Source organism: Dipodomys merriami, unplaced genomic scaffold (genome assembly GCF_024711535.1).
Source record: "Dipodomys merriami isolate MVZ:Mamm:240054 unplaced genomic scaffold, mDipMer1.0.p SCAF_4, whole genome shotgun sequence".
In the NCBI taxonomy this organism is placed as follows: Eukaryota; Metazoa; Chordata; class Mammalia; order Rodentia; family Heteromyidae; genus Dipodomys; species Dipodomys merriami.
Window position 1 is genome coordinate 94,123,184 of NW_027205603.1, and position 22,471 is coordinate 94,145,654.

The following is a 22,471-nucleotide window of genomic DNA, read 5'->3' on the forward strand; positions in this document are numbered from 1 at the left end:
GTGTTAAGCCGGTCCTGAGTTGTTCAGGACAGAGGCTGGTCTTCCCAAGGGTAGCAGGGAAGCACAAATCAGGGGCTGTGGGCCATCTGTTCCAGGGTGATGAGGCTAGAAGGCAAGCCCTCTGCAGAGGGCAGATGCAGCCTGACTATTAACATACCCAGGGTCTTTCCCAACCCAGACCTCTGGTGCTGCTTGTCCCAGGTGAAAAGGTCAAATAAGGAAAGCCCCTCTGACTTGCCTATGGGACTGTGGCCCTGGTCCCCACTGAGCTGGAGCCCTGCAGCTGCAGGAACTGGCATGCTACCCACTCAGGCCAGCACTTCAAACCCAGGGCTAGCCAAGGCCTCCAGCAGCCAGGCCTGGGCTCCCAAAGGAGGCACTCTTGTGTGGCTCCAGACTGTGCTGCCCAACAGGGGCAGGAGATGCGAGGGGCAGCCAGACCTGGCAGAGTCAAAGCAGGCGGCAGAAGGAAGAATCTGAAGCCAGGGAAGCCGATGACTCCCTGCTGGAGGTGAAGGCAGAGGCGGCCCACCGGAACAGGGAACATCCAGCTCATTTACTGTCATCGTCCTGAGCAGCACGGCTGCTTTCCTGTCACTTTGTGCTCATGTAAGAAAATGTCATTTGCAAGAAAAATCAATAGGTACAAAACAACATCCCACCCCCATACAGTGCTGAGTAATATATATACATAAATATATATGCATCTATTTACAACAGATATGAAATAGGAAAGAGATGGCTCCAGGCCCACAGACAGTTCCTTTGGGTCATAGTGAAGCACGTAGCCCAGGTCCTCTGGGTCTGTACACCCACACAGAGGACAGGGCTTTCAAGATAGCTATTCCATACTCTTCTTGGCAGCTGGCCAAGCAGTCGCTTCCAGGATCCAAGGCCAGGGGGGCCCCAGTGTCTCCCCCTCCCCCAGCCAGCCTGCCTGTAGGGCTCTGGCCCCAGCGCCCAGCGGGCTGTGGCAGCTGCGGTGGGCTCCCTGTGACTGCCCCTCAGCCCCTTCACGTCCCTGGGTAAGCCAGGGCCCCACGGGCTGGTGCTCCAAGGCACCCACCTGCAGGGTGCCATAGCCACACACAGGCCAGAGAGGGAGGAGCTCCCCACCACTAGGTGTGCCATCCTCAGCCTCCCGGCTCCTGGAGGCCCAGACTCCCCTCTTCTCCCCCAAGAGGGGTTGGAGCTCTTATCGCCATCCTCTGCTCTACCCCATCAGTACCCCAAGGTCAGCCCTACACCTCTTCTTCTACCTTCAGGATCATTCCTGAGAAGACTTCCAGGCCTGGGGGGAGATGCCGCAGAGCCTCTGGTGGATCTGTGGGCCACACAGACAGCAGAGGTGCTGTCTGGGGCTGAGCATGAAGCTTCCTGAGCTGAGGGCCCTGTCACCAGCCGCCCCAGGGTTTGGTTGAGAGCCTCGAGGCCACCGGCCAGCCTCTGGCTCTGCCCAGCCAGCTGCTGCAGCAGCTGGTTCTGCTTGGCCATCAGCGTGCTCTGCTGTGACCAGGAAGCCAACAGGGTACCCCACTGCCCATGCGCGTCCAGCAGCCATTGCTCGAAAGCCGATGCCTCCGGTGGTGTCACAGGGGTCCTCCCAGAGGGTGAGGGCCCGAAGGTCCCCAAGAGCGTGGCCACAGGGGCTGCCGTGGCTGGAGAGGAGGCAGGCGGGGAGGGTGAGGAGGCAGGCACATGGGTGACTCCGTGGAAGTCCAGGCTATCAGGTTCGGGTGGGCGGGGCCCATCCAGGGTTCGCAGAGGTAGCCACAAGCAGGTGGGGGCCTCATCCTCCTGGTCAGCTGGCAGGAAGACAGGAAGCTGTCAGACCGAGCAGGCCAGGGACAGGGACTGGGGGGGGTCTCAGCACTGAAGCTGGTCAGGGCACGGTCTGCAGTGAGAGTGGTGCACACCTGGCAGGTGAGGCAGCTACATTCCATAATGCAAAGCAGTGCTCTCCAGCAATGCCAGAACAGCAGCGTCCCAGACTCACCTACCCATCTTCTAGGGGCCTGTGCAGCCCTCCTCTTGTCCACTCATCTTCCTGTGTCCACCCATCCACTTCTGTGTTCCCCCTCTTTGTGTCTCCCTTCTCCCCATGTGTCTCCCCACCTGTTCACCAATGGTCCAGATCACTTTGATGTACCCATCTTCCTTCTGTCCAGCCATCTACCCACTGTCCATCTATTTAGCCATTTATGCATGCCCATGGTCCACCACCTGAATCTGTTCTTCTGTCCCCTTCTAGTCACTTATGCATTCATCCACCCACCCATCCCACTGCCCGTCATCTGTCCGTGTGTCCCAAGAGACGGCTCAGGAGGAGCAGGGGCCAGCTTCTTTAGGGAAGCAGGAAAAGTCCCACTGAAGAAACCCTGAGAACACAGGCTCTCTGATCAGCTCTTGGTCTCCACAGCTATGTGGCCCCAGGTAAAGCCCTTTTCTCCTCAACCCTCTAATTCCTAATCTACAAACAAAAGGCTGGGCCACAGCTTCCTAAGTGTGGGGTTTCTCTGGGTGTGACAAGTCCTGACCGACCCAGGAAAGGTCAGACTGGGGGGAACACGACACAGGGGTGACCTTTGGAGGTTTGCTCTTGCTCTGGCTAGTGTATGGCTTGAGGACCCAACACATTAGTCTCACTGGTAGCCTCCATTTTCCACTCCAGAGGCATAGGCCAATTTTGGGGAAAGGCCTGGCTGCCACCCCCATAATCAGAAGGAGCCCTGTGTGGGTTTCAGCTTGCCTCTGCCCCACCCCGTCAATGAGTCCTTGGACTGGTCTGGAATCCACCAGCTGTCATGACAGGCTATTGATGGCAACCCTGACCTTGAGTCTGTCACTGACAGAAAAGGTACAAACATCAGTGCTCTCAGCCTCCACTGCTCATGCCCTCACACACGTTCTTGGTGAAAGCCAGCCTGGGTCTGTGGCCACCCACCCCAACATGAGATCCACCTTGTCTAGGCCTGAGCTTTTTCCGATTGGTCTACTCTGCTCTCAGGCCAGCTCTTTTCCCTTGCTTCCCAGGGCAACCTAGGGACCCCTCCAAGCACGATGGCTACTCCTGTCTTCTAGGCACAGCTCAACACAGACGTCCACACGCTAGGCCCAGCTGGCTTCTGTATCCTCACCTTGCCCCCAGTAGAGTGCATACTCTTGTGGGCAAGCCCTCCCTGCCCTGGCTGGCCCAGGGCATCTTCTAGCCCCCATTAGCCTCACTCAGCACACTGGATGTTCACTCTGCCTGACTTCTAGGACATACAGACTGAGTCAGGGCCAGGTCAAAGCAAAGGGTCACGATGAATCAGACCTCTTCACACCAGGCCAATGTCCTAAACTGGCACAGGCAAAGTCAAGCCTTTCATGGCGGCCACAGGTCAACAGGAGGTTAGCAGATGACTCTCAAGACTACTGAGTCCAATACAGCCTAAAAGCCAACCTCCTACCCCAACTGCACTCCAAGTGCAGTTCCTGCACAGCCTCCGGCCCAGGTGAACACACTAGCCCCTGCAAGCAGCAGGTGAAACGGGAGAGACTGGCATACCCAGCAGACCTCCAGAGACACAGACACAGGACACCCCAGGGGTATCCTGGGGTGGCACAGCCAGTGAGGGCCACATGCTCAAGTCTCAGGAAGCCCAGCCATGCAGGGAGACCGATCCCCAGACTCTGCTAGTCCACCTCCACCGTGCAACTGCTTCACGGGCCCAGAAGTTAGGAACCAAAGGGAGGGGACAGCCAAGTACAGATAGAGAGCACCTGGCACCAGCCACATGGGCACCCCAGATCATGTTGCAGGCTCCTCTCCAACCACCTGCAGGGCTTGAGGGACAAAGGGACATGAGGTAGCTGGCAGAGCATGCACATACTATCTTGCTTGGTGCTGGCAGTCCATTCAGGGAGCAGCCTTGGTGCTGTCGAAGATCCCAGCCCACAGAAGATGGCCACATAGTAGACCAGCTATTCTGGCCCTAATGATATCACCAAAGTTGGTCCCAATGCATCTGGTGGGTTTTGTATTTATATCAATGGGGTCCCTGAAGACTCTCCTAAGCCTCAGCCCAGGGTCCACACAGCGGTCTCCTGGGACTCTAATACTTCCAGAGTCCCACTTGGGGAGCAGGCACTGGCAGTGGCCAGCACAGTCCACCTAGGGATGGGCTGGGGGGGGAGCCCACTTACTTTGCAGGGTTTCTACAGCCTGGCCCTCGCCTTGGGGTGCTGGTGCTGAAAAGGTCTCGGCCACTGTGTGTGAGGACGAGGTCAGGGGCTGGGCTCTTGACAGCTTCCTGCACACAGCCCCTCGCAGGTCTCGCACTTGTGCTTGAGGTCACTCAGATCCCGGTGACAGTAGCCCAGCGCGTTCACGGCCTGCGGGATCCTGCTCCACACTCGGTGCATGTCCTGCAGCGCCCCACACAGCAGCGGACAGTGACAGGCCACCCTCTGCACCAGCACCTCGGTCTCCTTGCGCGTCTTGGTGCGGGAGTGGGAACCTGGCAGCAGGCCTGCCTCAGCCATCGCAGAGCTGGAGCTTGGCCTGCTTGGGGCCTTCTTGCTGTTGGACCCTGGAAAGGCACCAGAAGCAGAGCAGTGGGCAAAGCTGTGGGAACACGCCAAGACCCTCACAACAGCCCATGCTGACTGGAGCCACACCATTCTCCAAGCTCTGCCTGCCTGGTCTCCAGCGGCTTGCCTGAGTATTCCTGTGGCAGGTCAGCCCTAATTAGTCCCTCTTCCCACTGGGAGGCAGTCCGTCACGGGGACATCTGGGGTGGACAAGCCATTGTGCATGCTGCACATTCCATCTGTCAGGCAGTCTCAAGTGGCAAAGGCATCAGCCGCTACCTTGAGAATCAACAGCAAGTGAGGGGCAGGATGAGGACAAGGTAAGTTTTAGGGAGGGAGGGCTGTCACATGGAACCGGCCTTGGTGGAAGCCTGTTTCTGGAGGGGAAGTGGGGACGGGCTAGCCTTGGGCTATTTGGAAGCACCCCCTCAGGAGCCTGGCTCAAGCCCCACCACCTAGGGGAGCAGCGAAATGGGGGAGAATGCTCAGGATACTCAGCTCCCAGCTAGAGGCAGAGGCTGGTCCCACACATAGGCACAGATAAGGCACAGGCGTGGCTGGGCAGCTGAGACCAGGATCCCAGTCGGAAAGTGGCCAGCTCAGGCTTGTACCCTGGGCAATGGCAGCAAGGAACAAGCCAGGCTGAGTAGGCTGGCACCTTTGGGACAAGGGGATGTGCCTGTGCGCCTAGGCTCCTCCAAGGCCCACTGCCACAGGAGGGGGGCAGTGGCACGGCAGGAGAGAGGACACCACTAGTATCATTGCAGTGCCTGGCTAAGTAAGAAGATACGACACGTGATGTCCAAGCCAGACTTGCCCTCAAAGGAAATAGTCAGCGTTCGGAGACCCTCACTTTGTTTGCCTATTACCCTACACCTAACTTGCTAGGTGGGTTATCAAGACTGGGTTAAAACCATCCTATCTCCTCATTGTACCAATACTGGTGGTCAGCTCATGGCCAACCCTACGTGGTGAAGTAGGGGAGGTCGCAGGAGATACACAGAGAGGTAGAGGCAGGCTGGATCCACCTCTTCTCCCCAAAGCCAGCCGTGGGTACCAAGGTAAGCCAAGTAGGCAGGCCAAGGAAGGGGCAGGTCTGAGCAGTGACACCTGGCTGCTCTGGCCTGTGTTCCCTCTTCCAGGAAAGGCCTATCTCTGCAGTGAGTGAGGATGGTGTCACTTGGGCCTTCAGTCTCTCCTGCTTCCTACTATCCAAGGCAAGGCAACCCAGCGCCCTAGCGGAACCAAGTAGGTTTCCTTGAGCTACAAACCTGCGGCCCCTGTTCTACTCACACCAGGGCCACAAGGGCTCTTCATGTCACAGGGCCCACCCTGGGGAAGGGACTGATCCTGCCTCCCACGTCCCCAGGACTTTCAAGGCTGTTCAGGGAGGGGAAGGAGTTTTCAAGACACCCTTCCTTGGACAGGCTTTGGCTCCCCAACCACCATCCCCACTTACCTGCCTACATGGGCACACGCATTCCCTAGGGCCAAAGAGACCCAGAACCACCATGACAGCACCAGACTCCCAGCGGCCCAGGCTCTATCAGCTTACATCCCCAGGGCGATAGCTGCAGTCACACCCCTTCCCTAACTAGGGCAGCAGGCCCTCACTGTGGAGTGGGGTCTCTGGGCATAGCAAGGCCCAGAGTGGACCATGTGGTGACTGCAGGACTGGAAGGTGGAGAGTGGGCACGAGGCCCCACCCTGCCCATGTCCAGGTGGCTCCACCAGGCACCTCCCAATGGCCGGTGGCCAGAGTCAAGCAGGTACTCACCAATGGCATCTCCTTGCTCTGGCACCATGGAGCCCAAGTCCCCAATGACTTGCTTCACGTCCAGCAAGCCACTCTGCAGAAACAGGACAAGCCATGTTAGGAGCAGGGGCATGTGCAAAGGGAAGCCCAGAGCCTGATGTCCCTTAGAGTCTACCTGGTCTGCCCCTTCCTGTCATAGGAGCAAGCTGGGCCCAGAACAGGAAGGCAGGCAAGGAAGAAGATCTCATCAAAGGCAGAGCAAGATCTTAGTGCTCGGCACCTCCCCCAGGCCAAGCCCAAGACACTCAGCATGCAGGGACCACAGGCCCTTCCATGAGTGCAGAGGCGGCGGGAAGGGCAGCCCCATCTAGGACACGACGTCCTCGACACTGGTGGGCCCAGCAGGGAAGCCAGAGCTCATCCAGAGAGGAACAGTCTGCCCGCACCATCTGCATGCCGCCACGATGGCGCGTCATGCTGCTCTCTCACCTCTTCCAACCCCACCTGTCCAACTTTATTCTAACTCCTTTTTCCAGCAAAGTGGCCAAGATGGTCGTGAAAACCACGTGCTAGGGCTGTGCCAAGGGCCAGGCACATACTGTCACCTTCACACCTGAGGAGAGGTTGAGGCACCCATGGGACAGAAGAGGACAAAGGAGGGATCAGGCCTTAGAGGTCCTGTGACCTCCCTGGCCTCTGGACACCTGGATCCTCCTGAGCACCACCGCAGATGTGCGCTCTTCTTCCTGCCTGCCATGAGATGCTGGGTGAGGCAGTGTCCTGAAGCCAGGTCTGCTCACTTAACCATCCACAGGTACCAACCTTGCCAAGTCTTACTGAGTTCAAGCCCAGGCTGGGGTAGCTCTTCATGTCTGCTGAGTCGGGCCGCTGCCCCAGCACACCCGCCCTCTTGGAGCTCATCATGGAGCTGAGATTGATTTCCGCAAGGGTCATTTCACCCCACTGCAAAATATTACAGGGAAATTCATTTTCATTTTAGGAGTGTTCTGGGAAATGAAGCAATTAGCATGATCTTAAACCGACATGTTCTATCAATTGCAATTCAATTACTGGGCTTAAATATGGTGAGTCGTGATGGCTCAGGGAGTAGCTGTGGCCAGGAAGGAGGTGTGTGGGGCTGGGGGCTCAGCTCAGCTCCAGTCTACCTAGCATAGCACAATGGGGCAACAGAGAGAATGACTGGCACTAGCCTGGGCAGTTTCTAGGCTCCTGTTTCCTCCACCTGTGCTAAGAGTGAGGTCCCTGGCTCATGATCCACCCAAAGATGGACATATCAAGGTCACAAGCCAAAAGCTTCTGGCTCAGTTCAGTCTCAGACCCATTGGCCCCAACTCCACAGACTTCCAGGTTACCGATCCGAACCTATCAGAGGAGATATTTCTATCCTCTGGCTTTTTTTTTTCTTCTGGTATTGGGGTTTGAACTCAGAGCCTTTTGGGCAGGCACTCAACCACTTGAGCCATTCTAGCAGCCTTTGTTTTCTTCATTATTTCTCAGATAGTCTGGTACGTTCTTGTCAAGGACAGCTTTGGACCCTGACCTTCCTACCTCTGCCTCCTGAGTACAGGCTCATAGAGGCATGCCATCACATCCAGTTTCTGGCTGAGATGTATCTCACTAAACTTTTTTTCTTGGCTGGCCTCTAACTGATCCTCCCTATCTCCACCTCTCAGGATGATTCTTGGAACTTAACTGCAGCTCTGGCGTGGAGACTTCCGTCCTTCTCGTTGGGATGCCACTCTCATACCACTGACTGTAGCACTGCTCGGGTGAGCCAGCTGTGGGTACTAGCGCAACGCCAGCCCCTGACCTCCAGCTCTCTGTGTGGGCTTCCCACACACAGACCCAGGATCCCCTGGCAAGATCATGGATCGATGCACATAAGCCATCTTGGACAAAGGGGAGTCGCAGTTGGAAAGAAAGAACACCCTGACCTTTTTAGGGGAGTGGAGAGGGGAAGTGGCCTTACTGCAGAGAACTTCCCTCCCCACAGACCCTGAGCAGGGTCAGTCTGGCCCCTCTCCTAGCTCACTGGGGCTGTGGGCAGGGTATGGACAGCCTGAGCTGTAGATGTCTCACGTCCAACTGACGCCCTTGCCTCTCCTATGGTTGTGCGGCCTCCAAGAGAGCTCCCAGCACTGCTGAACCACAGGCACCCCAGCCATACCAGCCATGTCTCAGTAGTGTCACAGCTGGGAGGTCAGAGAGAGCTCCTCCTGGGCTCCCATGACCTTGGGCGGCATGGGACAGGCTGGCCCTACCAACCACCCGGATGCATTCTACTGGAGCCAAGAATGGACCCTTTTTACACCATCACTCATGCTCCAGGGTTTCCTAGGGTTGTCCCATTCACCCTCGCCCCTAGAGCAGAGGGAGGATGAGGAGTGGCATGGGACCCTAAGTAGCATCAGCAGAACATCTGGGCAGGTGTCACAGGCCTGGGTCCTGGCCCTGGGCCTGTCACTGACAGTGGGAGGCAGACCCTGCCACAGCATGGGGATGTGGGGCTGGTCCACATAGTCACTGGACGCCTGGGTAGACCTCAGTTGCTGGTGGGTGCTAAGTCCCAGATACAGCAGATCCCATCTGGAGCCAGGGTGTCAGGTAGAGCAAGGCCAGCTTGCAGGCCCCAAGGCTCCCCTGGAGGAGCCCTCTGGACCAAGCACGCTGGCCACCACCCTTGAGACACAGGTGCTGCAGCTATGTGCCCTGGCGTGGGCAGAGAGGGAGCGAGGGAGACAGAAACATCTGAACTTAGTAAATGTTTAAATCATGCAATTATTTTCTGATTGCTTCTAAAACTAGAACTCATTAAATGCTCTCACAGAATCTTCTTTTCATAGAACTTTCTCCTATAAGACACAATAAAAGCTCAGTGTGAGTGTGTGCATGTGGTGTTCCCTCTTCACTTTAAGGAGGAAGAGAAAATATCACCACTACATTTTTCTCTATCACACAATCTCTTTTTATAATTAAGCTCTTGGCAACCATTACCTACAAAGGAACTGTTCCAGTTAGTGAACAGCTGACTTGTATATTCATTCATTCATTTGTTTGATTCTCCCTTTACCTGTGGTTAGCATGGGCCACATCAACCTCACCCTGAGTGGGGCTGGACACACCCACTGCCAAGTGGTTAGCGCAGCAGGGCCTCCAGGCCAGACCTTCCCAGACTTCCCCTTCCGAGAATCTCTACATCCAGTCCTGGGCCTTCCTGGGCCTGCCACGTAGCCATGGCAACAGAACAGTTAGTGTGTAGAAAGCCTGCACCTGGGTCAGGTGATAGACCTGCTGGGGAGCTCCCGCGAGTAAGATGGGCTTGGCGTGGGAGCCAGGTGCACACGACAGGCTGGCAGAGCAGCAACACAGTTCCAGCTCGGATAGCTGGATGGTACCCTGTGGGCCTGCCACACACAATGGCCGGGGCCCAGGGCCACGCCCACCTCCCCCACTGCCCAGGGGCAGGTGAGGGCTCCACCCACCACCGGAGTGCTATACCTCGTCAAGGCTAAGTGGCTGGATGCCTAGGCTGAGCTGTTTGTGCTATGAGTCTAGGGTAACCTTGGCTACATAAGCCTCACCTGATGTAGGGGCTGACTGAGAAGCAGCTATGAGAATATCACTGTTGGGGCAGCCCAATTCTAACCTCAGGCTGCCTGTGCTCATCCCCACCCGGCACACATGTGCTGTGTGACACTGGGTCTCGTCGCATCTTTGATAAAACCAGAACACGGGAGCACGCACTGGGCATGCCTCCACAAGGGGCTGGGAAAATGTGTATGAATAGCAGCAGCAGAGCCATTATTAAAATGGCCACTCCATGAGCCCACCTCTCCCTCCACCCTCTACCCACCCTGTTGCTCACCCACTCAACAGATACCCACAGCTACAAGAGACACATCACTACCTCCACAGGCTTCCATTCTAGGGGAGGGTTACCAAGCCGTGGGTGTGTAATAAGCCTCCAGTGGAGGAGGATCAAGGCTCCAGGTGAAGGGACAACTGCAGAAGTTGTCATGGCCTCTTGAGGAGGCCAGCAGCGGTAGAGGAAGGAGCACAGCCAGCTGCATCTCCCAGAGAGCCATACCAGTCCACCACATGCTCTTCCTGCAGAGCTATGGGACACACCTGGGACACACCTCCCCACGCACCCTCTCCTGGGCCTAGCCTGGCTTTGCCTCTGAGTAGACTGCAGTTTCCTCAGATACCTGAGCAGCAATCTAAGAAGTCTGAGCACATACAGCAGCCATGCTGTGGGGAAGCCCATGCTACAGGATGTGAACTGGTGGAGACAATCCAATAGACAGACCCTACTGGGTTCTTGTAGACCAGGCATCAGATGCAGAATAAGTAAGTGTCAGGGAGCTTCCAACCTCTAGTTGTCCAAGTCACCCTCAACTCAAGTCTTCCCACCTCAGGCCCCAGAAACTACAAAGTAGACACAAGCCAGCCCATGGAGTTGCCTTACAACTCCTAATCAGCACTCCTGACAAATGGCCCACCCAAGCATAAAGTGTGCAGGTCAGAGCAGGAGAATGCTCCAAGGGATACACCTGCACTCAAGTTGGAAAAAGACCCATGGGAGCCAACAATGTCAAGACCAAGCCCATCATGGAGGCTGGCCCGAGGGTCCTCAGATCAGCTTGGAGCCCCAACCTACAGCTTCTCACTCAGCAATTAATTGGACCTGATCCCGGCAAGCCAAGATCTACCCCACTGTTTCTGGACCACTGACCCCTTACAAGCCAAGATGCCCTCCAAGAGCCTTTTTTCTTTTTTTTTGTCGGTCATGGGGCCTGAACTCTGGGCCTGGGTGCTATCCCTCAGCTCTTCAGCTCAAGGCTAGCGCTCTACCACTTGAGCGTGCCTCTTCTGGATTTTTCTGCTTATGTGGTGCTGATGAATTGAACCCAGGGCCTCATGCATGCAAGGCAAACATTCTACCACTGAGCCACCTTCCCGGCCCCCCTCCAATAGCCTTTTTTTGGGGGGGTCCGGTTGTGGACCTGAACTCTGGGCCTGGGCGCTGTCCCTCAGCTCTTCGGCTCAAGGCTAGCACTCTACCACTTGAGCCACAGCGCCACTTCCAGCTTTTTTCTTTTTGCTTATGTGGTGTTGAGGAATTGAACCCAGGGCCTCATGAATGCAAGGCAAGCACTCTTCCACTGAGCCATCTTCCCAGCCCCCCTCCAATAGCCTTTTGAGGATCCATTACATTGGCTGACTGACACATGAGCTGTCTAGGCTGGTAGGCCTTGAAGAAAGCATCATAGATCAGCCTACTTCACAGATGGAATGACTGAGGCAAGAAGCAATCTATGGGCAGCCTGCTACTTTACACAGAACTAGGATCTAAAGCCAGTCACTGCATCTCAAGCCTAGCCATTTGTCCCACAAAGATTCTGGGGAGGTGGAGACATTTGACTCACTGATTGACCACCCACTCTAAACCCTCCCACATCTGAGAGCTTTGGAATTTACATTCAGGAGCCACCAAGATTAGATCACTTTGTGGTCTGCCTCCAGGAGATACTCAGCTTGCAGAAAGGAAAAATGGCTGAAAGCCATGGGGCACACTTGGTCTATGTCAGTTACAACCCACCGGGGGCCCCTTTCCCTATCTGTCCACCCCACATCCCACATGTCCATCGATGCGTCCTCTCTGTTCTGGCAGGAAATATGAGCAATCTGGACCAACAAGGAACCAACCACATGGATACTCATGGTGGTCACTTCCACTCTCATGGCTGGGCTTGCTGGGCCCTCCCTCCATCTTCCATCTCCAGAGCTGCTGTCACCAAGACCTGCTGCACACTGGGGGAGGGTTCTGAAAGGCTAATAACAATTTGTGCCCTGTTTTTCCCATTTTCAAAGACCAAAGGGAGTGAATGATACAGGGAGAGGAGCATTTGTGGCAAATGCCTTCGCAGGCTCCCACTCCATTGCTTCTTCCAGAGCTGGCTGCACACTGGCATGAGGGAGGATCCATGTCTTCTGCACAGCCCCCACAGCGGAGGAGGAAGCCAAGGCTGTAAAGGCAGGACTGCTCATGTCTACCCAAGGCCCCAGCCAAGCCCAGTACAGATGGGCTAAGAGAGAACTGTGTTGAGACAAGCCCAGGCCTGGATTGAGGATCCTGTGGGCTGTACACAGACTGAGACCCTCAAGTGAATTCGGTATGGCCCTGCATTGGCCTCAGGCTGGCTCCATCCTGCACTGGACAACTGTAACAGCCTTTGCCTGGGCCCCCTTAGCCCTGGGAAAGCCATTGGCTCTGTTCACATTCACCAAGCAGAACCAGAGAGCACTGCCCAGGGCCCCAGGCTGCCATGTAGGAGTCCTACTGAAGAAAGGGGTAGCAGTGGAGACCACCTAGGCCTCTGCTCTGTGGAACTTCATCCTGGGACCACTGCAGTGCAGCTCATGTGCTCACAAGGTGTCTGCCTGACACTATCCATCCTGAGTATTTCAGGAGACTGAAAGTGACCCCGGGTGGTCGGTTCCATCCTGGGAACACTCACAGGCTCAGGATGAGGGACTCCCTTCCCCAAAGAACAGTAGGGAACCCTATGACCAGCCTACTGTCCCTGCTGAGCCATCGTGAGTCCAGAAGTGAACAGTCACAGTGCTGGATTCACCCTGGCCTGCATGCTGCCTCCCCTGGCCACTGGCCCCCATAATCAAGTGTCACAAGAGCGGTCTCTGTGGCGGCACATGCTCCTATTCCCATTACCTTCCTGCAGCCCTGCTGTGAGCCTCTTCCAGCCCCCAGGGACAGGTCAAGCCTGTGCTCTCCAGGACTGTCCTTGGAGGCTGGATTTGAGAGCTCCAGGGGGGTAGACTTGTGGCCTCTCCTGGGTCTCCCAGGGTCCTAGCCACACATTTGCTCCCCTGGGGAGACCCTACTGTGCCAACAGAGGACCTAACACCTGTGTGTGCTGAGCTGTTCTCTGAAACAACCATCCAGCCAGACACAGCTCCCAGCAGTCTCCCACCAGGATGCTGGGACCCACGTGGCATCCCTTTCAGCAGCTTAAGGACAGGACAGCTCCTGGAGGCAGGCAGTACTGGGAAGCAGTCCTGAGAAATAAGCACCCCTCCACCAGACAGAGGTGGGAAGACAGCAATCAGGCTGGGGTGAGGGATAGGGGCTTGATTTCAATTCTCAGTGGTACATACCTCCTTCCAGGCCTGCTGGCTGATCATTTGGGAAGTATGGGATGTCTTCGCTTTCTGTAAGGGTCCACTCTAAGGGCCATTTGCACTAGAAGCCCAGCTTCTGGGTGACTGAGGGCAGGCAGGCCCAGCACCTTTTAAATAAGGAGGCCCAGAGGGAAGGAAAGGCACACTTTTGGTCATATACACTCAGGTCCTACAGCCAGCAGAGCCATGTCCTGCCAACAAACTGTGTTCTGCGCACTGCACGGCACTCACTTTCATATGTGCACCCCTCACCCACATTCTGTAGCTGCACAGCTCTCAGCTAGCAGTATGACAGACCTGCGAGTCTTGAGAAGCCACAAGCAAGGTACATGCAGTCCCCACACCCACGACTGGCTCCAACAGCTCATCCCGACACCTGCTGTAAACAGTACTAAATTGCAGGTTCAGCCATGTGCAGTTTGCTCAACGACCAGAAAACCATCCGCTGGCTCCAAGACTCCAGGCTCTCCCCAAAGACACCTGACAGCCAGACAGGGCAGTTCAGTCAGCCCAGGCCAGGGCTGAGTGCACTACAGCAGGCTGACTCTCCGGGTCCCACAGTCCCCAGCCAGCACCCCCCACTCACTGCGTCCACCCACACAGCCTCATCTCCACCTGAAGGATGGCTTCCAGGTTCTCCTCTGTGATGTCTGGAGGCAGCTCTTACTCCTGGCCCTGCTACCTGCTATGACCTCCACTGGAGGTCTTCTCATTGTTGGCCAGCTCCACAAAAGTAGCCTGGAGGCTCTGCTGAGGATGCAAACAGGACATTACTACCCACACCCTTGGATCATCCTGGACCCCAGGCCTGGTCTGTCTTCTTCCCTAGCCCCAGCAGGCCACCTCTGCCCACAGCTCAGGGTGAGCAGGTGAGGCTCAGGGCACACCTGACCTGGGCACCAGGTGGTAAGGCCTGGGAGCTGGTGTGCCCAAGCTCTCATCCACAGTGCTGCAGGGAAGAGACTGGATCACAAGGCTGCTATTTGCACTGATAGAGATGTGGATGCTGGATCCCTGCCCTAAGGCCCATATCTCCATCCCAGGCCTGGCTAAAGGAAGAACCCAGCAGGCTTCAATGGTCATGCCCTCAAGCCAGGACTGCCATGTCCTGGGCTAACTTGGAGCCCAGGGACACAGCCCCAAGCTCAGGTACACACATCCCACATTCCCAGCCCCTGAGGAGCACAGCTTTTGTGAGCCCCCAGGACCATGTCATAGGCACAGAAGTCCACCTTCATATTTGGAGGCTGTGGACCCACCACAGGCCCGGATAAGGAGCTGGGCACAGACCCAGCTGCAGCTACTGGCAAAGGCTCAGAAGTAAGCCTGGAATCATGTAGCAGGGCAGGTACCACTGGGGAGGGGCTTCAGGGAGTTTTCAACTTGCTTTTATTCTTTCACTGAGCTCTTAAACTCACATTTTTTAATTCAATAAAAGTGTGCACTTTCTCTCCTGAACCCCATTTGCTCTCTAGTGGGACAACCTGGCATAGTTTTGTGACTCTTCAAGGAGTAAGCAGGAAGAACAGCTAAACATCAATCTGGTCCTGTGCACTGGACAAATGCGTAAGGATTCTCTGCCAGCCTCCTAAGTTCATCCCAAGTGTAGAGGCCATGTCTGGGTCTCTGACCTTCCCTTCACTTGGACCCCACCAACCCTAGCTAGGAATTAGCCCTGCCCTGCCAAAGACAGCTCCCTGACATGGGTGCTGGACAGTCAGAGGGGTATAGCTACTAGCCAGCTCATGCACCCCAGGCCCTCAGCTATTACTGGCCCCCAATGTAGGTGACTGGAAATGGAAGCTGAAAGACAAAACTAGAATTCCACCCAGAACTGGCCTCTGACACACCCCCTCTCCTTTTACCTCCCTCTCCCCCAGTCTGCTGATGGCTGGGACCTATCCCAGACACCTGCAAGGGGACTGGAGAAACTGTAGCCTGATTATATTCTGCCTTTTTCTCATTACAGGAAGATTCTGTGTATGCCTAAACAAAGGCCACCTTGCACCCCAGGGCAGCTCATGTTGGCTGTGTGCGAAGTGCTGGCCAATCCTACGCCGGAGGAAGTGTCTACAGGCAACCATGTCTTTTGTGCTGCAATCAAGTCCCACCTGGCCTTCCCATGCCCCTGCACCGAGGACGGTGCATTAACAGTCGGGGCCCAGGAGGCTCAGTTAGGAAGACAAAGTCCGCTTCAGCACTCATAGGAGGCCCTTCTGTCAGCAGAGCAGTGAAGGGCAAGACTCTGGAATGCAAGTGGAAAGACGGAGCTTTAGCGGCCTGCCTCCCTCACCTTCCTTTCTGGCACACTTAGGGGGAACTCAGGGTGCTCTGTGGCGGCAGTGGGAGGCTAGGTGGGAACCCAAGTGCTCCTGGACCCAAGCTGAGCCCTGCTTCTCCTGTCCTGGGGAGAAACCACATTGAGGGGCACATGGGGCTGTGCAGCTGCAGCCTCCTGCGAATGAGTCCCCACGGCCTGCCTGAGGATCTGATGGTGGAGCCGCAGAAAGACTGGCACATCAGCCACTCCACACATTCCCCAGGACCCACAGGTGAGGTGGCCACTCTCACCTAGACAGGAACGGTGGAGCTGCCCTCACCATTTCCTTTCCCACGCACCCGGTGAACATGGGGAAGTCACAGAGGCCTTCACATAAATAAATACGTGGATAGATGAATATAAAAGATCTAAGAAATCTGTTGACAAGCTCTTCTTGTCCAAGTCAGTAATTATCGCCTCCATTCCCTTTCCTGTGGGTGGAGGAAGTGTGCAGGGCCCTGCAGGTGGGGGAGGAAGGCGCTGGCCCTGGGCCAGGCCCCACTCCACAGTGCCTCCTGCATTGCACTCTTCCTGAGCTTTCTGGGCATCTAGAAAGACCTGCCCAGCTGGGGAGGTCAGGAGGAGGCGGGGGGGGGGGGGAAGGGGGGCGGTGGCATGAGAGGGAGGGTGGCACAGGAAGGGAAGGTCCTGCCTCAGCACAGGCTCCTGTTCTGAGATCTGACCTTGATGACATGTGACCTCTTCCTTCACATGGGAAGAGGTTCTCTCTGACACTCGAGGTCTGTGACTGGCAATCACCACACACCACACCACGCACCATGCTGCCTGACCTTTCTTGTCTGCCAAGCTCCACAGGAACCTGATCTTACACGTACCAGCCTCTCATCTAAGATGTGACCTCCTAGCCATGCGATCGAGCTGAGCCACCATACCCACTTCGGCCACACCGAACTGCCACCATCATGTAAGAGAGAGACCTCAATGAAAGGCTGAGATACAGTAGAGAAGGGGGGAGCCCAGTGAAGGCACGAGACCCTGACTGCCACCCCAGCACTGGCGGTGCTCCGCTCTCAGCAGTAGGCCTACCACAGTCCAACTGAAGCCTGTCAACCTCCCAGTCCTGGCCTGGGACACACCTGGGCCAGCTTCTGAAACAGTCCAGGTGAATGCAATCAGACCACCTGGAAGCCTCTTCTCTACTGTTAGGAGGTCAGGAGAGCTGGAAGAATGGGGGTGCATTCCTACCACCACTATGCTAGGTGAAGATGGGTTATAGGATGACCTGTGTGACGTCACCATGAGCTAAACAGAAGGTGCTGGCCACTCATGCTGATTACAAGGGACCAGAGCCATCAGCACCACTGATGAGAAGCTGGGAGGAGAGGAAGGAGAGGCTACAAGTGGATGAAGCCAGTCTTCAGGGCAAGGAAACATGAGCTGGGGTCAGCCTCACTTGCACAGCCCCTCCCTCCCTGCAGCACTCGACGACAGAAAGTTTCACAGTGGAGGATCTCCCAGCCCTCTTGTGAGGCTGACAAAGCCCTCCTTTATTCTGCCCACAAAGGCCCAGTTTGGGTCTTGAGCTCTGAAGCCCGGATTGAGGATTTGCTGGCCAGGTGCTGGGGCAGAGCTTGGGCCTGTGATGGCTTTCCAGCAAGAGCCCGACAAAGGCGGCTTTCTCCTCCAGGGCAGAATCTGGGTCCTGTGTAGTAGGAAGCAATGTGTCCTACAGTGTGACCACTGGGAAGGAGCTGCACACGTCTGGTTTCCCGTGAGAAGACACAAGGCTGGGGTGGGCGTTTGCTTGCATGTAGGGATAATGATGCTCACCCTCTGCCCAGGGGAAGCAGGGAGACACACAGCTAGGGAGCATCTAGGGCTCTGGGAAATGGGGCACTTTCTCATGCACTCTGACCCCGGAGGAGAGAGTAAAGCCAAGGTGCCAGCCACTCCCTTGCTTGGGAACATCAGTTGGCCATCAATTCCTCCAAGTGACACCCGACTGTTTATTAGAGACGGAAGTTTCTGTCAAAGCTATTGCAATCCTTCCCCAAGAACCACAGTAAATAAGAGGGAGCAGGAGGCCTAGGAACAAGGCACAACTCTTTTCTGTCTCCCAGACATGAAGCCATGACAAGGGGCTTCCAGCCAGCCTGTGGTGATGAGCACATGTAACCGCCATGGCCTGGGGACAATGAAGCTCTGGCAGGAATCAGTGCCAAGTTAACCAACAGTGGCACAAAACCAGACCCATGACCTGCTGCTGTGCTTTGTTCCCAACCCAGCCACTGCTCTGCCTGAGACAGTGAGCAGCATCGGCTGCTGCTCACTAGCTAAGGTGGCCAGGGTTTGAGGCTGACCTCATAGGCAGCGTCTCACCATGGCCAAGGTTTCCAACTCTACCCAGCCTGTGCCGCTCATACCCACTCCCAACTCTCAGCTCAGGGAGAGCAGGGGTTGACAGGTGCCCTTCCCTCTATTCTACGGCAAGACTAATCTGGCAGCAAGCCTTTTGTTGAGCAAGGCCAAGTATCAATCACAGTTTCTGAAATTCCTGGAAATAAACTAACCTTTTATAATTTCAGGAGCACCTCTGATGGTCTCCTTCCTGTGAAAATACCCCACACCTATGGGTCAGCAAGTAGCTGCTGAGTGTCAGCCTGTGTTGTACAATAGACATTTCTAGTATATCACCTTAACAATAAAAGTATGTACATATATGTGGGGTTTATATATTAATGCATTACAATGTATCCTATAAATGTAAGCAATTCCTATTTGTCAACTGAAAGTGAAAGCATTTTTTTTAAGATTAAAAACAAAATAAGAAGGTACTTCCAGACCAGCCACAGCAAGCCATACAGAGGTCTCCCTCAGCCCTGATCCTGACCTAGCCCCTGGCTTCCAAGGCTCCCCACCTGGCCTGACCTTGACTTCTACAGAATGGAATCTCAGGTATAGTCAGATTGGTTCCTCCTTTCTTGACTCAGGCACGCTACCCTGGCAAACCCCAACAGCCACAGTTCATTTTTTGGTGGCTGCCATCTCTTACAGTATCAATTCAGCATGAGTGTTTTCTCCACTCTGTGATAGGCTGGCGGTGTACCCAGGTTTGGGTACCACATGTGCTATGAGTACTCTCACATGTGACCTATGGTGGACACACACGTGCTTTTCTTTGGGTATAAATCCAAAAGCAAAGCAAGAAAATGCTAGGCCTGGGCCTCTTGCATTCCAAATCAGGGGTACCTTGTACACACTGACCAGCAGTGCCTGAGAACCTGAACATCTTCGGACACTTCTAGTCAGGCTCATGTAGTTAATTTTGGGTATGAGACTGTGTGGTGATGTCTCATCATGGGCACACTTTCCCTTTTTCTAACAGCTAGGGTGATTGAGAACAAGTTCACATACTCAATAGTCACTTGGGAATCATTCTGGGGAATAGAGATCTTTATGTGTTGTAGACCTAAGTCTTTTTCAGATACATGTTGTCTAGCCATTCTCTTGCTCTGTGGGTTGCCTTTTAGCTCTTAAACTTATGCTGCCCATCTATCTTACTCTCTGAAGTCGGTACTTCCTTGTCTGTACAAGAAAAGCAGATGCCCAGGTGCTTCCTTTGGTGGGCTCCCGGAGAACCTTCCACATGAGGGCTGTGATCCTCAGGAAATGGTTCTGTGCACAGGTGGGTTCCATTTCATTAAGGATCTCTTTCTTCAGTTCAACTATGCAAGTGGCCTAACATCAAGCCCTGGATAAAGTAAGTGGTTTCCACTGCATCCAGACTCCATACCACACCCTGTGACCCCTCCACACCAATTTCACACCTTGTAGTGTCTGAAGGTATGATGTCTCCACTTCTGGTCTTCAAAATCACCGCTGCTATTCTGGGTCTTCTGTATTTCCACACACATGTTAACATTACCTAGGCATGCAGTGACACCGCAAAGCCTCCACCCTGCCCAACAGGATCTGTGCACCAGCAGTTGAGAACTGAGCACTCTTTAAACTTGGTGTCCCCTCCATTCTTTAGTTCTTCCCTGTCTCTCAGAAAGGATTTGTCATTCTCCATGCAGAGGCCTTAAGCAGCCACTCACCAAGTTCTTACTTATGATGCTACTAAAATAGTGTCACTTTAAGAAAATGGAAAACAGTCTCTAGCTGTGTTGCCCAGGACAGTCTCAACTTCTGAGCTCAAGTGATCACCTCTGTCTGCTTCCCAAGTAGCTAGGACTGCACACACTTCACCACAGCTGGCTAGAATGGCAGTACTTCCAAGCAGACACTGTTTTCCTTCCTGTGGGCACTTAGAAGTTCTAACATCCTCACAGATCCACTCGGTGCTAGGGCACAGCTGCCCTGTCCAACACCCATTGCTCCCTGTTGGGTCTTTGCCCTGGGTCTCCTCTTCCTACCTACTGCATTGCAAAACCCTGCATAATGGTAATGGATGAGACAGAACTCCACTTCCACGTTGTCTTTGATCCCAGAAGACTTGCTTTTTCCTCAGCACATGTGCTGTCTGCTGCAGGCTTCTGAAGTCACCTCCGATGAGGTCGGAGCATCCTGTGGAGTCCCATTTTGCTGGATGAGCTATCCTGAGTGGTACTAAATTTTACCATGCTTGTCTCTGAATCTGCTGGGATGACCTGATAGGCTGTTACCCATTCTGTTAATGACTGGATCATACCAGCCTTGCATTCCTGCAGCAAACCCACTTTACAACAATGGGCTATCCTCAGGCATTGCTAGATTTAATTGGTGGACCTTTGCTCATCTTCATTAAAACTTACATGGGGCTTTGCTGCTTGTCACATTCTCATCAGAAGCTGAAGTTCCTGCAATGGGCAACGAGCTCGGGGGCTGCCAGTTCTCCTATCCATTCCAGTATTGTTTCTGTGAGTTATTTACTCCTTGGATATTTGGAGGAATTCACTCAAAGTTATCTAGGCCTGACAGTTATATTACAGCCATACTTTCTTTAGGAACTGTTGAACATTCCAGATTCTCTGCATATCCTGAACAGTTAGTTTCTGTGCACAGGTGGGTTATAAATATAAAATATAAGTATGTACATAAAAGCAAATTTATGTTATATATTTTTTGTTTATAAAGGCTAAGCTGTCAAGTGTGTGGGCATAAAGCTGTTTGTAATACTTCTACAGAACTTGTTTTGAACTTGTACGATATCCCCTGTAAGGACCCACTTTCTTTCCGGATGCCAGGGGCTGGGGTGTTCTGATCTGGACTCATCCTGTGACAGTGCAGAATTTCATTAATCCTCTACAGAACCAGGTCTTCTGACTTTGCTCTGTCTGTCCACTGTGGGTGCCATCTCCTCTGCTGGTTTTTCTTCTAGTAGCAAGCCCATGTCCGCACATATGGAAAGGGCCCATACTACCACCCCCAGCGCTGTCTTCCAAGGTGGTTCCTTCACTTGTGAAATCTGTTTCTCAAAATCAGTTTTCTTCATTTTACCTTCTGGGAGGGAAGGACAGGCATGGGGCCTCCTCCTATAGGCCTGAGAGGCCACCTTTTGTTTCCAGATTCACAGAGCCCCTCGGTTTCCATGTAAAATTCTTATAAATGAGCTGGCTTTGTTTTCCAGACTGGTGAGATGCATGCTACAGAGTGGACACCCTTTGAGGGAGCTGCCTGGCTCTGGCTACCTGGAGAGCCCAGAGTTCTCACACTCTTCTTCTCAGCCAAGAAGGATACAGCACTGTGCTATAAAAGAATGTGCCTGACCTCCAAATCACTCTCTAGCATTCTCTCATCTTACAAGTACTCTGCTACCACCAGAGGCAAATAGATGGGACTGTGTGACCTTGAACTTTCAGCCTCTGAAACGATGAGCTCAGTAAACATTTTTCTTTATAAAGACTCTAGCATTTTGTTATAGTTACAGAATGCTGACTAAGATTGCCTGGATATCAATGAGTCCTTCTCAGCACCCAAAACTCTCAGGGTCATTATTTTGGACCTTCACCCATATTAAGCACTGGGCCAAATCCTAAAGGGCTAACACCAGTTTTTAAAGTTGTTCATCAAAAGCAGCCCCTTGCTCTCCCTTAGATCCCTGCCTGCACCATTCCTGCTCTTCCTCACAGCACAGATGGCAGTAGACTCCACTTCTCTAACACCTTGACCACATTTGGCACCCACCTGCTGGCTGCCCCTCCGAGCCATGGGAAGCAGTGCTCTGGACTTTTCTGCAATTTTATGTTGGGAAGATAAGAACAAAAATGGTAGGGATGAGAAAAGAGGTGGTCAGAAAAACAGCAGGCCCCAGTGATCCAGCACATATTGCTGCCCATTCCCTGAGATAGCAGGCTGCCCTGGGCCTGAGAAAACTCACCCTAAGCCAGCCTCTGCAGGAACTTCGTGGACACATGTGTGCTTGCTGGGCCTCAGTTTCCCCAGCTATCAAAATGGGGTGAGACTTGTTCTTCCTCTCAAGAGGTAAAACTCTACAACACTCACTCATCATCCTGAGGACATGCTACCAGATACTGGCCATCTAAGCAATGTCTCCAAGAAGGGCCCTTTTACCTACTCTGGGAATAGCCAGACCAGGACAACACAGGGTGAGGTAGCGAGCGTGGAATGCTGAGGGATCAAGCCCCTCCCTCAGA

At 54.2% G+C, this 22,471-nt stretch overlaps 1 pseudogene; it reads right to left on the minus strand.

Annotated features, from left to right (window-relative positions):
• Positions 1-209: 209 nt before the first annotated feature.
• The window catches only part of LOC138806172 (t-SNARE domain-containing protein 1-like), a 52,197-nt pseudogene continuing 29,935 nt past the window's right edge, over positions 210-22,471 (minus strand).